Below are 13,957 nucleotides of genomic sequence, written 5' to 3'. Positions count from 1 at the left end.
CCTGCACAGGACCATCCCCAAGAGTCACATCATGTGCCTGAGAGTATCATACCCTCTGCTCCTCCCCAATCAGATCCTGAGCTCTGTCAGCCTTGGTGCTGTGATCACTGCTATTGGGGAGCCTGTTCCAGGGTCCAATCACCCTCTGGTGGAACAACCTCTTTCTAACATCCAACATAAACCTCCCCTGACACAACTTCAGGTCATTCTCTCAAGTCCTGTAACTGGTCCCCACAGAGCAGAGATCAGTGCCTACCCCTCCTCTTCCCCTCCCCAGGAAGCTGTAACTGCAATGAGGTCTCCTCTCCGTCTCGTCTTCTCCAGCGGAACAGACTAAGTGTCCTCAGCCGCTCCTCACACAGCTTCCCCTCAAGGCCCTTCGCCATCTTCATTGCCATCCTTTGGACACCCTCTAAGAACTTTAGACCTCTTTTATATTGTGGTGCCCAAAACTTCCCCAATATTCCAGGTGACGCTGCCCCAGGTCAGAGCAGAGCAGGACAATCCCCTCCCTGGCCCGGCCGACAATGCTTTGCGTGATACCCCCCAGGACACGGTTGGCCCTCCTGGCTGCCAGGGCACTGCTGACTCATGTCCAACTGGCTACTGACCAGGACCCCCAGGTCGCTTTCCTGGCACTGCTTTCCAGCACATCATTCCCCAGTCTGTGTGTACATCCGGGGTTGCCCCATCCCAGATGCAGAATCCAGCACCTTCCCTTGTTGAACTTCAAATGGTTGGTGACCGCCCAGCCCTCTAATTTGTCAAGGTCTCTCTGTAGGGCCTCTCTGCTTTTGAGGGAGTCAAGAGGTCCTTCCAATTTAGTATCACTGGCAAACTTCCTTAGTATTCCTTCAAGTCCATCCAAGTCATTAATAGAGACATTGAAGAAAACTGGGTCTAAGATGGAGCCCTGTGGAACCCCACTAGAGACAGGTCACCAGCCTGATGTCACCCTATTCACTATAACTCTTTGTGCTTGACCCATGAGCCAATTGCTCACCCACCACATGATGTGTTTATCCAGCTGTGGGTTGCACAGATTGTCCAGAAGGATCCAGGGTCAGACAAGATCAAAAGCTTTACTAAAATCCAAAAAAGTTACATCAGTTAGGTGGGTTACTTTGCTGTAAAAGTATATCAGGTTTGACAAACAGGACTTTCCCCTCATGAGGCCACGCTAGCTGTGACCAATGTGTCCTTCAGGTGTTTATCAAAACTTCCCAGAATAATCTTCTCCATCATTTTACCAGGCACTTAAGTGAGACTCACAGGCCTGTACTTTCCAAGGTCATTCTTCTTGCCCTTCTTGAAAATTGGGACAGATTCCAGCTTCCAGTCAGCTGGGACCCCTCCGGATTCCCAAGACCACTCAAAAATCATCGAGAGAGGTTTTGCAATGTTTTCAGTGGTTTTCAGCAGCAATTTGAGGATTCTGGGCCCATAGATTTGTAGGGATTCAGCTGGAGCAGCAGATCCTGCGTAAGTTTAGGGTCGACTTTGAGTTCATCAGTCTCACAGCCATAGTCCTCCAGCTCAGGGCACTGAGACTCCCTTGATCCATCATCATGTTGAGGACAGAGGCAAAGTATGCATTAAACACCTCTGCCTTGTCTCTGTCCCTGTTTGTGAGGTAACCATCCCCATCCTGTAACAGGCCAATGTTACTTCTGGACTGCCTTTTGCTATTAACTTATTTAAAATAACCTCTTTTGATTGCACCCCACAGTTCCGGCCAACTTCAACTCAGATTAGGCTTTGGCCACACCAATTTTCTCTCTACAGCAGCAAGCAGCATCTCTGTGTTCCTCCCATGTCATCCAACCTTGCTTCCACTGGGCACACACCTTCTTATTTTGCTGTAGCTCCAAAAGAAGATTCCTGCTCAGCCAAGTTGACCTTCTGTCTCACCTGTTTCACTGACAGCATTTTGGAACTGCCTGCTCCTGTGCTTTTAGGAGATAGTGCTTAAAAAGTGACCAGCACTGGTGGACCCCAGTACCTTCAAAAGTGTTTTCCCAGGGGACTTTACTCATTTAGCTACTTTCAGCAGCATGAAGTCTGCTCTCCTCATGTTCAGGGCTGAAGTCTTGCTGCCACTTTTCCTCCTGTCAATAAGGATTTTAATTTGTATATGACATGTAGCACCTTGTAACACAGTATGGAGCACTGACAAGCTTGAAGGAGAAGCATCAGTGTTTTGAGTCCTGTCGTAACATGGGAAGCAACTTAGTGTAAGGAAATCAAATCTACACAAAAGGGAAGAGAAAACAAAGAGAAAATTATTAGAATACAAAAAACACAATTCAGATTTTGCTGTGTGAACCTCAAACAACTTGGGGAGCCACAGGATCCATGCCAGTGGGTTTTTTCCACCATGCAGTGCTATAGGCAGGGGGCAGAGTCTCTGGAAAGCTGCCCAGCAGAAAAGGAGCTGGAGGTGCTGGTCAACAGCAGCCAAACATAAGCCAGTATGTGCCAAGATGGCCAAGAAGGCCAATGGTATCCTGGCCTTTATCAGGAATAGAGTGGCAAGCAGGACTAGAGAAGTGATTCTCCCCTTTTACTGGGCACTGGTGAGGTCACACCTCAAGTGCTGTGTCCAGTTCTAGGCCCCTCAATTCAGGAAGGACATTGAAGGGCTGGAGCACGTCCAGAGAAGGGCAACAGAGCTGGTGAAGGGTCTGGAGCACAAGACTGGTGAGGAGCAGCTGAGGGAGTTGGGGGTGTTCAGGAAAGGAGACACAGCAGAGACCTTATCATTCCTTGACACGAGGTTGTAGCCAGGTGGGGATCAGGCTCCTCTCCCAGGTAACAAGTGACAGAACAAGATGAAATGGCCTCAAGCTGTGCCAGGGGAGGTTTAGGCTGGACATCAGGAAGAATTTCTTCACAGAAAGGGTGATTAGACATTGGAATGGGCTGCTCAGGGCAGTGGTGGAGTCACTATTCCTGCAGGTGTTCAAGGAAAGACTGTACATGGCTCTTAGTGACGTAGTCTAATTGACCAGGTGGTGTTGGGTCACAGGTTGGACTTGATGACCTCAGAGCCCTTTTCCAACCATAGTGATTCCGTGACTCTATGATGGCCGTGCCTTTCTCAGCGGCGCGTTCCCGACTGGAATCGCCGCTCCCGGCACCTCGCGGGGCCGCTTCCGAAGCACGTGCCGCGCAGGCGGGACCGCGGCCATCACCGCACCCCGGGATCGACGGTCCCGGGAGCACCGGGCAGCACAAAGGGAAAGGAGGGAGGGAAGGAGGGAGAGGGGGATGGAGAGAGGGAATGGGATGGGGACAGCCGGCACCGGCTCCCGGCGCGGCTCCTCCCGCACCGGGAGGACAGCGGCTCGCACAGGGCGGCCGGCCGGCCGGAGCGAGACGTGGAGCGGGAGCGGGACACGGAGCGGGAGCGGCCTCGGGCTCGGGAGCGCGCGGTGCCCCGGCGCCGGCGGGCGCGCGCCACCTGCCGGCGGGAGCGCGGCGCCGGCGCGGCCACGTGGCGCCGGCCGGGCCCGGGCGCGCCCCCGCGCCCGCCCCCTGCGTGCCTCCGACACCCGCCGGATCACAGTCACGGAATCAGTGAGCTTGGGAGAGACCTCTGAGGGCACTGAGCCCAACCTGTGACCAGCCACCGTGTCAACCAGACCTTGGCACTGAGTGCCACGTCCAGTCTTTCCTTGAACATCTCCAGGGATGAGGACTCCACCACCTCCCCTGGCAGCCTGTTCCAGTGTATAATCACCCTGTGTAGAAACTCTTCCTAATGCCCAACCTAAAACTTCCCTGGAGCTGCCTGAGACTATCTATGACCTTTTGTCCTCTCCCTTGTTCCCTGGAAGCAGAGCCCAAACCCCCACCTGGCTACCACCTCCTTGCAGAGAGTGATAAGGTCACCCCTGAGCCTCCTCTTCACCTAGCTAAACCCCCTCCCAGCCGCTTCAGCTGCTTCTCATAGGACTTGTGCTCCAGACCCGTCACCAGCTTTGTTGCCTTTGCTGGAATGCACTAGCTCTTCAATGTCCTCCCTGAATTGAGGGACCCAAAACTGGACACAGCACTTCATGCATGGCCCCACCAGTGTCCAGTTCAGGGGGAAAATCACTTCCCAAGTCCTGAAAAGAGGATTCCTTAGTCTGAAAAGAGTTTGGCACCATCCCCTTGGCACCCACCTTGGAGGTATTTATAAGAATTAATGAGGTCCCCTCTCAGTCTTCTCTAGACAGGCCCAGCTCCCTCAGTCTCTTAATCATCTTTGTGAGCTTCCACTGGACCCTCTTCAGTAGTTCCTTGTCTTTCCTATGCTGAGGAGCCCAGAACTGGTCACAGCACTCTGGGTGCATGGTCCCTTTTCACTCTCAGCCACCTGGATGCCCATTTTATCCAAAAGATCATGTGTGGCAACATGCAGGGTGATCAAAGTGTTGCAGCTTTTCTGTTCTGCCTTGGATGGCTTCACACATGGTGTCCTTCATTCCAGCATCTACAATCAAGCCAGCACGGCTCCAGAGGGAAAGGTGGTACCAGTTGTACACCAGACACTGTGGTTTGACTGGTTTTAGGTGTACTTTTTCATATGAGTTTTTCTTGAAGAAGGAACAGCTCTGAGCTTCAGAATAAATAAGAGCCACCTATACTGTCTATGGGCACAAGAAGATTTTGTGGCAGATCATTTGCCATCCAGAAAAGGCATTTTTGGGGGGAAGGAGAGAGTGCAAAATTCATAAAAACAGTTCTCTAAAACAAAGCCACAGTAGGTGAGATCAGGATGGGAAACTTTGCCAAGTAGAAGCTTTGCCAGTTGTTAGAGGGGGGCTTAAACAAAGCCAGTTTTCTAGCTTTAATCCAGAACCATTGAAGAAATAAGAGCATTGACTGAGGAGTATCAGTGCTCCAGTCTTGCTTGTTTTGAATCAAAACAACACTTGCAACTGTTAACAATCAACTGCCCTGTTAGAGCATATCCTTAATATCAAGAGATAACAGGGAAATAATTTCTGAGAGTGTCCATCTTTTGAGATGTTTCTTACATTATTTCTTTTCAAAATTCTGTACTACATCATGAAACATCCCAGAGCAGAAAGGTTTATGTGAGCAATTCTGTCATGTCACCACCTGCACTAAGGAAGCTTGATTCTTCTCTGAGTATGATAGAACAGATGAGTCCCTTTGGTGCTCAGTTCTAGATGATTACCTAAGGACAGCAGTAGCATGGACAAGACATTCCAATATTGTTCTCTAAGATTTATGGGTGAAAATATATGGCCAGGTACAGCCATCACCCACCATAGTATATATATAAAATATGTATAATATATACAACAGGCAATAATAATATATAATAATACATAAATGTATAAATATAATAATACTATATAAGCATACAATAATTATATAATAATTTTATCTATATATATAGTACCATGATATAGTTGACAAGATAGTGTTCGGTCATAGGTTGGCCTCGATGATCTCAGAGGTCTTTTCCAACTTAATTGATTCTATGATTCCATAAATAACAAGAATTTGTCAGTCTTGTTGCTGCTCTAGACTAAAATTGTAAATACACGAAAGTGCTGCAGCAGATACATGCAGTTTTGTATCTTTTGAATTTTTGTGGCATGCACGTATCACTGTTTTGGAAAAACAGGACTGAAAAGGGCCCCTTCAGTTCTCACAGAGAGTCCATATTAAGGTAGTAACTGCATCTCATGGTTCCATTCATAAACATTTCAAGCTCTACCTTAAACTGAGTTTGTTTTCACAGACTTTTCATTTAAATGGATGGGGAGTGATCAGGTGTAAAGAGGAAAATGTTGATTTTTTTTATAGGAAAAGCACAGAGAAAAGTGAATGAAAAACTTTAATTACAGAAAACATTATCAAAGTACTTCTAGCAGTACTTTTTTTTACTTCTTTTGAACAATAACTCAGTCTGTTAGCAGACCCCCCCAAGAGCATGATAGGAACCTCCTGCAAAATTGCTCCATCTCTCAGGTTGTCTGTAAACACTTCCTGTCTTCACCACTGATTTAGAGTACATGCTGCTAGATGGAGTCCTTCCGCTGATTCCAGTAAATTTGACATCTAAGCATTTCTGAGAAATGCTGAAAAACAACTGAGTACGTGTGTGGAGTACAATAGTCATCAGGGTCATGAGGGTTCATTAAGCTTGGTACTGGAAGGCCAAGAGTAAGATGTATTGTGCACATGGCCCATCTGAAACTCCAGCACACAGTAATTCCTGAGAATCAAGTGTCATATCCATGGAGATATTAAGGCGACTACCTCCCATTTATCAATCAGTTAGCAGGAGTTTCATGATCAAAGGAGACTTAAAGGCAGGTTGCTTTTCATATCCCCAGGGTGTTACTGGAAAAGGAGCTTCAGCATGCACAAAACCCCTTGACTTTTGCTTTGATAACTGAAGGACGCATGCCAGACCCATCCTCTGCAGAACTAAATACTGATGGAGAAGCCATCCTCGTATTTCCCAGGGAGATCTTCCAAGAAGAGCTCCTTACTCGAGGCAATTGATGGTTGTTTAAGCTGATTGAAGCCACCAATAGCAGTGGGGTAGGGGAGATAGTAGCAGAGGAAGGTCTTCAGTGTTAAGGATGTGCTACAAAAGGTAGAAAGTGTTAGATGTTGGGCAAAGACAGGATGGGAATAAAGCACATGAATGCAAGAGTGGTGTAAATGCTTTTAAGAAGCTTCTTAAGAAGTAAATGTAAATGCAAATGCAAATGAAGTAAATGTAAAAAGAAGTAAATGTCAGTGCTTCTTAAGAAATCCTAACAAAGGCATATTTTAAACATGTAAGTTTTACATGTGTCATTTTTACACGCAGGTCTTGGTTAGGCAGACAAGTCTAGGAGTAGTGTACCACACATGCTGTCCACTAAGCCAAGTTACACTTCTGTGTACAAAGGGAAAAGGATATCTGATTTCTGCAGTGTGGGAAATACTGTCAGCATCATGAACAACTCGACCAAGCTTGTGGTAGACCTTGCAGACTAGAGGAATGCCAAAATACATGACCTAATGTGTTTTGCACTGTACTTGGCCTCATATTTTATTTAGTGTTGAATACTCGCCATAAAGTATTTGCCGAGACAAAAAGAATAAAGCAAGAGTGGTATTCATATTGTTTGCCAAGAAAAATACCAGAATATTTGTTTATGTAATTTGTCAAAACTGTCAAGTATCACAATAAACAGGCATTAGGCCAAATTTTTTGATTAGTGACACTATCTACCCAGCTGACTGCAACTGAAATCATCACTTGCTCCTCTATTTTAAATAATTCAAAGATTACAAGGTATATCTTTTGGGGTTTTAAGTCAAATACTCTTTGCATACATATTTATTACTTATTACACTTACATACTTCACTCTTGCAGGATACAACATGAACAACCATTCCAAAGAGAGTGACACAGAGCCAAAGCCTCTTCTAAAGTTAAAAGGATCACCAGTACCTAAAGTGAATGTGTTCATGAACACATGCAATTCCAAGTGACATAACAGCAGTAGAAAGTTACTTTCACCCTTCCACCCTTCTCTGTCTTCTCTGGGATCACCTAGCCCTGTCAGCTGAATTAAAAATAGCCTTGTGACACAGACATGTTTTCAGTTTGTTGATTTACCTTTTTTTTTTTTTTAAGTGAGAAGAAGGATGATTCTAAAACAAAATCTCAAACCCGAAAAACAATAGCTCAGGAAAATTTGTACAACATAATCAAGCGTAGATATTTTGCTCCTTTTTACCTTTTTTATTAAAAAAGCCTATAAGGAATAAAAATGCCAGATGCAATTTCTGAGCAACCTTGTATCTACACTGAGATTTTGTGGCTGGACATTATCTCCAAAGAGTTCTCAGATGAAGTACTACCACACTTTTAGGAAAGATGTTTTTACATCCCAGCCCAGATTGTGGAACTGAAAATTACAAGGAACAGGAGAAATGTGTGGTGTTAAAAATTGTAAATAAGACCAATGCATTTCAAATTAAGTCTTGTAAAAAATGAAATAGTGAAGGTGAAATACCATTTGCAATAGAAAATCAGAAAGAAATGAGAGAAAACCTGAATAACAAGCAATGGAATAATCACAACTGACACACAGCTGTATGCTGTAGAAGATGAAATGATTCAAAGGACTTCTACTCAAGTCAGTGAAGACATTGCTTCTGACCTTACCTAGACAAGGATTATACAGCTCACAGTCTGAAGACCAAATGCCAGACATCTTTAAACTGATAACCTTAGAAAAAGATCTCTTGTCCATTTAAATCACCTTGACTTCAAGGTCTTTGGATTAATTTTGCCAGCCTGCTCCAGTTGGGATTCAGTCACCAGTAGATAAAATGACCATGGGAAAGTGTGTTGTGGGGAAAAACATCATGATGTAACACAGTTTTAATTTTACTTAACTGAATATTTCTTACTGATGCTGAGTAATATTTTCTCATACTACAGCTATTGTCAATGAGGCCATTTTCAGACCCAGATGCTCATTATCAGGAGGAGACTTCAGTTGAAACAGTGGTGTGGGGGATTGTTCCAAAGCCTGATGCTTGTCCTGTAGAATGTCTCTGATCTCTGGCTATGCTTCAACTAGTTCTGATAGTGCAGATTTCTATCCTCCATTAAATTTCAGTGAAAGAAACAGAACTTTTGCATACATACATGTTTGGATACAGGTTGACCAGATTTCAACTAGCAAAGCTGCTATGTGAAAGATAAATTGTAATTTATAATAAATATAAATTATATGTAATTTACATGTAATTTACATGTCTCAATTCTAATGCAAACTTCTTCCTTGGCAGTAAGAGTTAAATAAATATGCAAGTCTACTAGATCTACATTACTGTTGATAGTTTTTAACTTACCTGTTTTGTACTTACGTAACAACTTAAATGCAGGACATGAAATGCAAGGCTTTTGTTCCTCAGAAAAGGACATGCATGCTGTTTGGTCATCCTATTTTCCTAGTTTTGGAAAAGAAAAGAAAAATCTGTCATCTTTTGGACTAGGTCATCAACCAATTAGGATTAGCACAGCTTCTTCAAAGCAAATGCTGTTTATTTGTTTTGGAATACAGATAAAAGATCACTCCCCACTTTTACCAAAAGAAACAACAAATCCTACAATTTCTAAATAGATCCCATGACCATTTCAGGCAGGTCAAGAAGCACTTTTGAGTTGCATAAACATGAGCCTAAACATACCCTTTTACTTTTCAAACCAGGGTAGCATTTGTGTATGAAAAAAGTTTATCCACACAATTAGGCAGTTGGTGACATTGGATTCTGCCTCCGTACTTCCTAGTTTTTTGATATCTTGCTCCCTGAATTGCTGGACATGCAAGCTGTTACTGCCATCTCTGTCGTGCTGCCTGGACTGCGCTGCATCCTGGATTCTGCGGAATTCCTTGCAGAATGCCAGGACTGCTTTCTCCACCAGATGTCCCCCGGAGCCGTGCAGAAGCACAGCATGAGCAGGTGCGACCGTGTGGCAGGTAAGACAGTCGGGCATCTGAACAACTACAAACCCCTACAGCTCTAGGATGTGACACACTGAAATTCCAACGGACGTGCTTCAGCACCACAGCTGCTGCACTTAAAAAGTATTAGGGCAAAGCCTAATGGATTGCACCTCACAGTCTAAATCTGGAATACCTCTCACTGTTTAGTGTCAGGGTTCTCTTGCTCCACCACCACTTGTTTGCAACATCCTCTAACGACTGCTTATGAGCAGACAAGGTAAAAAGCTAAAGCAAGCTCTCTGCTTTCAGGGCTGACAAGGATACCTCGATGTTACTCTGATAAATCATAGTACACTGCTTTATCATTGCTTTATCAGTACTATGGCCCATAGGCCAAGGTTGGAAATGACCGAACAAAAACATGGATTTTCAGAGCCATGGGAACACAATAGGAAGACCCCAGATGGTGGCAGGAAACACAAGAATAAGGCGGAAGACGTGAGAATCTAGGAACAGTCTAAAGCAGTAAGTTTTTCCTAATATATTTTCAAATATGAAAGCTAAAGGACACCATCATGGCTATGTGTGCAGAGAGCACAATGATGCAAAGCTCACAAGGAGAAACACTGTGCTCAGACAAGGAACCAAGTTGTGTGTTCTCTTCCCCTTGAGGCATCAGGATACTGTGACTACTGGAACCGCAAAGACAAGGATAGAGATTACCTCCCTAAATGTAGAGAGCAGCTTAGTCATATTCTCCACAACCTTAAGCTCAGCATCTCCCTCACAGGTCTTGCCCAGTTTAGAGGGCACGTGTACAACCTATTGTGCTTCTCAGCAAAATCTACACCTTGGCAATCATAACTCCAGCTTCTCAGGGCTGGGAATGCTCAGCTATGGAGGTGAGCATTGGAAGACAAGTATTGGTCACTGCAGATGGAGTATTACTCCATTGATAATGCCTCCCCTATTCTGGTGCGTGCTGGCCTAATTAAGTGTGTGTGTGCTAATGTAATACCTTCCTTGCTGGGTAATTGACTTGATCCCTTTCATGAGTCTCAACCACCACATTCAACACCTATATGGTCCTACCCTACACAGTGATCTTCAGGTTCACATCTGTTTCAGGTGACATCAAGATGACTCCTCCCCTCTTAAATCATGTGTATGGTTGCAGGCTCATGGCTTTACTGTCACATTCCTTTTGTACCTTTCTTTCATAATTTGCAGAATGACACTATTGCGTGTCACCCAACAGTTGTACATTGTTAGAGCTGCTAAGATTGAATGTCCCACAGGCAAAGTAATTTCATTCTTTTCAAAAATAATTACAATATTGTAACTTTGTAATGAGAATGGCAAAGGAGATAAAATAACCATGGGAAGGTGGAAACAATATAATTTAGCAGGTGATTAAAAAACTACTAGTCAGAGTGTGGACAAGTTTGTCATGGCTCAACAAGCAATAGCTCATCAGTTAAAACACATTTAACTACGCAAACTGCAAATAAAAAACAGAGGAGGTTAGTTTATTTTTTGGTTAGATACTATCTCAGATGATGACAGTGAGCAGGGAGAAAGGGTAAAATGAGAACAGTTGTATACGTTGATGGAAGTAGCACGTCTTTATTGTCCATCCTTCAGAAAGAGGACTTTCTAAAAAAGACTTAGACATTCAGCTTTGGTCCATGCCACTGGGAGTGGATGTCAAGTCCCACTTGAAATGCTTCTCCCCTCTCCAAACCCTGTGAATAGAAAGATGTTCACAATAAAGTGTAGACAGGAATTATTATGGCAAGCACATCCATAGAGGCTTGTAAACACATGTTGGAAAAGCCCTGAGTAGAGCACTTAGGAGACAAAATGCAACCACTCAAAAAAGATTTCATGGCTGAGGAAATAAAGGCTTTAAAATCTGCCCAAACACCACGTATAGATGAGAGTGTAATGGCTTCATAGAACCGTTCTTCCACTTGCCCAAATTGTTTCTAAAAGCAGAGGCACGTGCAAACGCAGAACCCAGAACCTCTTCTCACCTGACTGTGAGCTAAGGACACACAGTCCCTCAGAGAATATGCTCAGTAATGGATCTGCAGGCCAAGATTATCAAATCAGCTTTGGAAATTCATGCACCCAAGGTGAATAAAACATCAAATGTGTTCAGCATCTTTCCAAGCATCCTCTACCAAATGTTCAGGCTAAAGCTTTAAATGAGCATGGATGTCTGTAGACCCCTCACTGCACTGCCAATGCCTAAACACAGAGAGATGGAAACAGGAGCTGCGTTGTCTGATCTTGCTAGTTATAACACATCTTAAGTGGTTTGGGGGCACACAGGGACAGTGTTTTTGCTATGTGAATGCCATTACAATTGGTAATGGTCATTCAAACTTTTTCACAGCTTGTCTGTAATTCCTTTGGCAAAGAGTTTTTTTGGGAAATAGCAAACCTGTTCAGGTCAACAACAGCATTCAGGCCCTTTCACAGGTTATTTTGGAGGCACCTGACCCACACTTTTCATGCTGAACAGTCCTGCTGTATGAAAACTTCTGCACATCCACTAACCAATCATAAAAATATGAGGCAAAATAACACCAAGCAAGTAAAGGAGAGGTGTGTGCTCTCTTAGAGCCACAGGATCATTTAGGTTGGAAATGACCTTTAGGATCATCAAGTCCAGCCTTCGTAATTCAGATTTGATCAACATAACAAGACAAATATAACAGAAGTAAGGTACTCCAGTTAGATCCAAGGGAACTGTGCTGGGTGACCCATGGCTTTTCACTGCTCATATCCAGGCTGACCTTTGTGTTCAGCCAATGCTAAACACACCTTCCAGCCCTGACTCCACTGGGAGGTGGTTACCAGGCTTTACAGCCCTGAGAACCATCAGGCAATAAATACCCTTGAGTGGGGCACCATGGACCAAAGAATAAAGAAATTCACATTCCTCTGCTGCAGATGTTCTTCTTGGTCACTGAGGCTTCACTATCAAAGTAGAAGCTCAGCACTGCACCTGTGCCCATTTCAACACTTTTCCTATATTGCTTTGTCTTTCAATAGTATTTGTTTCAGTAACACCAACAATGAGTCAGATAAACAGAAGCTTTTCCCACTTGCTTGAGATGCTCCATTCTTATAGAATGAGAAGCACAATGGCATAAGTTCATACAAGTTTAAAAAAAAAATCGATACCCTCTCACTATTAATAGCACAATGTGATAGGCTTAAACAGATACTTCTTGCATCAGCTTGACAGTGAAAGAGAGAAAGGACCTGACTGCTGTAAATAGGACTAAATCATGGGGGTTTTTGTCAGCCTGAAGCTTTTTGAGGCCCTCCAACAGAAGAACAATGCTTATTTTAATGTGGCTGACATCAGAAAATAACAAAACCTCTTTTATGACCAGAGTATTAAAATAAAGTTCTTATCTGCAACCTAAACACCAAGGCAAGTCATCAGTTATATTAGCACATGACCACAACCTGATTGGTAAGAACTTCTCTCTCACTACTCAAGCTTTCAAAATACTGTATCATCACAGAAAATTTCCAACTGTAGTATTATGGTTCTTAAAGATCTGTCCTGAGGGGAAAAAAAAAGAAGTGGATGCTTTTTCACACCCAGAGCAGATACTTGCTGAAAATTTTCACTAAACTCAAAGTCTGCTTTCTGAATGAGATGACAGCTTCAAAGGAAATTTTCTGTCTATACCTAAGCAAGTGAATAGAATGTAACTGGGGAAATTACTTTTTTCCAAAAATTATTAATTTTGTTAAAGTGTTTTACCATTTTCCCATGACAAATTATATAAGTTTTTCATAAATAATACTACTTCTAATTCAAATAACTTTCGCTTCTCCCAAAAAATCTAATTTTTTTTAAATAAGAATAGTTTTATTGTCTCTCTTTGCTTCTCAAAGTTGAAAACAACTTTCACCAATATAGTTTTCTTGCAAAAATATGATTCCTTGCAGTCAAACCCATTTTCAGCTGGAAAAAAGGCCCTCAACAGAGCAGCCCTGCTCAATACTAATAATTCATGTGTCTAGAATACCCTTTCATCGGAGCACCTGAAAGTATTCTAAAAATAACAGAATGAACTGCACTGAAGCAAAAAAATGACTTCTATTTTATAAGAGAGGAAACACTAGCAAAACAAGGGCCCACCTTTCAGAAGCAAATATAGACACTCCTGCAACACAGGACCAGTCCAATGGTCTCCAAAGCCCATGAGCCTTTTGTTTTCCTGGTAAGGGAGACACGATGGTAATGGAAGGTGGGTTTCCTAGGGTGAAGCCAATCCTTCACACTCCAGATATGCTGATCCCTGTAATTTCCCTGGACTGTCTGTGCCTTTCCCTGGGTAGGAGGGTCTGCCAGAAGTAGATGCCAAGGGTACATGCCTAGAGAAAATCTGAGACTAGGTCAGACACGTACTATCCAAGGCACTCATAGGGCCATAAA

This window comes from Manacus candei, unplaced genomic scaffold (assembly GCF_025592945.1).
Source record: "Manacus candei isolate 608988 ecotype Guabito, Panama unplaced genomic scaffold, ASM2559294v1 h1tg000016l, whole genome shotgun sequence".
Taxonomy (NCBI): Eukaryota; Metazoa; Chordata; class Aves; order Passeriformes; family Pipridae; genus Manacus; species Manacus candei.
The sequence above is the reverse complement of the archived record's forward strand: the minus strand, read 5'-3'. Positions refer to the sequence as shown.